Genomic DNA, 2,722 nt, shown 5'->3' with positions numbered 1-2,722 from the left:
GAAATGGGGTGGGGGGAGGAAACTCTGATGGTGGGGGGATATCAGGGCTGCAGGAGTGAGGGGTGCCAGTGCCAGGAAGAGAAATCCCCATAACTTCTGGCTGTAAAAACCGGCAGGGATTCTGGCTGAGTGAGAGGGCTGCTTGCTGGAATCCCAGGTTCTCCTTAAGGGGCCGGTGCACAGATTTACTCAGACTCACTTGCTCTGAATAGAAAGTTTGTTGACCTTCTCCCCACCCAGCTTGCACACCTATCAATAATTCCTTTAAATGTAAATGGTTTAAACACTCTAATCAAAAGATTAGTTTCCATTGATACACAAGTGGATAAAGAAAAGATGGTACAGCACTAGCTGGTTTTGCTCAGTGGTTGAAGCCTTAGACTAAATGGTCCTGGGTTTGATTCCAGTCAAGGGCACATACCTTGCTTGCAGGCTCGATCTCCGGCCCTAGTTGGGGAGTGTGCAGTAGGCAATCAATTGATGTTTCTTTCTTCCTGCCATTCTGTCTAAAAATCAACAGAGGTCGACTGGTGTGGCTCAGTGGTTGAGTGTCAACCTATGGACCAGGAAATCATGGTTCAATTCTCGGTCAGGCCGTATGCCCAGGTTGCAAGCTTGATCCCCAGTGTGGGGTGTGCAGGAGGCAGCCAATCAATGATTCTCTCTCATCATTAACGTTTCTATTTCTCCCTCTCTGAAATCAATAAAAATATATTTTTAAAAAAATAAATGGAAAAAATATCCTCAGGTGAGGATTAACCAAAAAAAAATGGTACATGTATACAATGGAGTATTGCTCAGCTATAAAAAATAATGAAATCTTGCCATTTGTGATAACATGATGGACCTAGAAGGTATTAGGCTAAGTGACATAAGTCAATCAAGAGAAAGACAAGTACCACATAATTTCACTTATGTGTGGAATCTAAAAAACAAAATAAATGAACAGTCACAGGCAGAGGGAATATTATAACTAGAGTTACCTACTCTGCCGTCTTGAAGAAAAGTTTTTCCTTGCAATTTATTTGTGAAGAAAATCACATTTATCTCCTACTGGGGATGTGCCTGCAACCCAGGTACATGCCCTTGACCGGAACCGAACCCGGGACCCCTCAGTCCACAGGCCGACGCTCTATCCACTGAGCCAAACCGGTTTCGGTGCACATCCTTTGTTCTTTAGTTTTGTGTTGGAATTTGTTGATTGCATCCCATTGTGTCATTTCACATGTTCCTCTGTGCCTTGTTTTTCCTATAACAACTTGGGAATAACCTTGTAATAGCTATGGTGTCAGATGGGTACGAGACTTATTGGGGTGATCATTGTAAGTTATATAAATGTCTAATCACTATGTCGAACACTTGAAACTAATACAATAATGTATGTCATTTGCAATTAAAAATATTTTCAAGTAAAAAAAAAGAATTATTCAAACCCCTGATACTAAAGCATAATCTCCATCTACTCTCCATTGCTTATGCAGGGGGCACCTCTTATCGGCAGGTTGTTTTTCTACTGAAAAATGGGGAAAATGGAATCTTTAGTCTAACCAAGTGGACTAGGCAAAGTCAGCTTGAGAGTCTGTTGTAAATGACCATTTGCTGGCAGAAAACCATCTACCCTGAGAATCCAGTGCCATCACACACTACCCATCCATTCCTTTTTTCTGGTAAATGCTGACTTCATGCAGGAAGGCAGGTACCATGTGACTCATTTTCCCGTGTCCCTAGGACTTGGAACTGGAGAGGTTTCCTGAATGCATCGAATGAATGGGATCCATGACATGTCCCCAAATCAGTAACATCTGGGTGGTGATCAACATATGTGCAAGGCCCTTTTTGAGGTTAAGTCACAAGGGCCCTTCACAGGGCTGTCATAGCTCCATGTTCTTGATTTTTAACAAGTTCCGACTATAGACAGCACAGTTCTCTACCTCCCTAACACCTCAGACACACAATTCCTCACATCTAACTGTGCTTCCAGCTTTAATGTGCTGTTACCTTGTTTTCTGGTGTGTAGGCAGCCTCCTGGTTTCATGCCGTGTCCCTTCTCTTGAGTGTGGGCTGTAATTCACTTCTAACAGACTATGATCATGGGAGGGAATGTCATTTGAGATTAATTTACGAAAGGCTCTGGCTTCTATCTTGCTCTCTGATGGAAGCCACCTGCCATGCTGAGCTGACTTAAGGAGGCCCACGGGCCAAGGAACTGAGGGAGGACTCTGACCAATAGCCAGTGAGGAACTGAGGCCTCAATCCAACAAGCCACAAGGAACTGAATTCCTGCCCCAAACCAGACGAGTCGTTTTGAAAGCCTGTCAAGCCCTGAGATGACTGCAACCCTGGCCAACACCTTGATCTCAGGGCGAGAGGCTGAGCCAGAGGAGCCAGCGAAGCCAAACCCATCATCCCGACCAACGGAAACTGTGAGATAAGAAATGTTTGTTTCAAGCTGCTATGTTTTAAGGTAATTTTTTAACACAGCAATAGAGAACCAATACACTTGGGACAAATGAGGCATTACTGCATCACAGCCTGAAAACTGCCTGGCAGTTACACCTTGGGCAAGTTACTTAGCCTTATCTTCAAATGGGAAGAGCCTGCCGCACCTCATGGATTAGGAAGGCATCTGTTCAGAGACAAAAACTGCTTGATATGAACTCAACATAGAAAACTGGGTCAAAGAGCAGTTTCAATGGAACTTTTCATAATTTATATTTCCCTA

Source organism: Myotis davidii, unplaced genomic scaffold (genome assembly GCF_000327345.1).
Source record: "Myotis davidii unplaced genomic scaffold, ASM32734v1 scaffold73, whole genome shotgun sequence".
Classification (NCBI taxonomy): domain Eukaryota; kingdom Metazoa; phylum Chordata; class Mammalia; order Chiroptera; family Vespertilionidae; genus Myotis; species Myotis davidii.
This window is presented reverse-complemented; position numbering follows the sequence as displayed.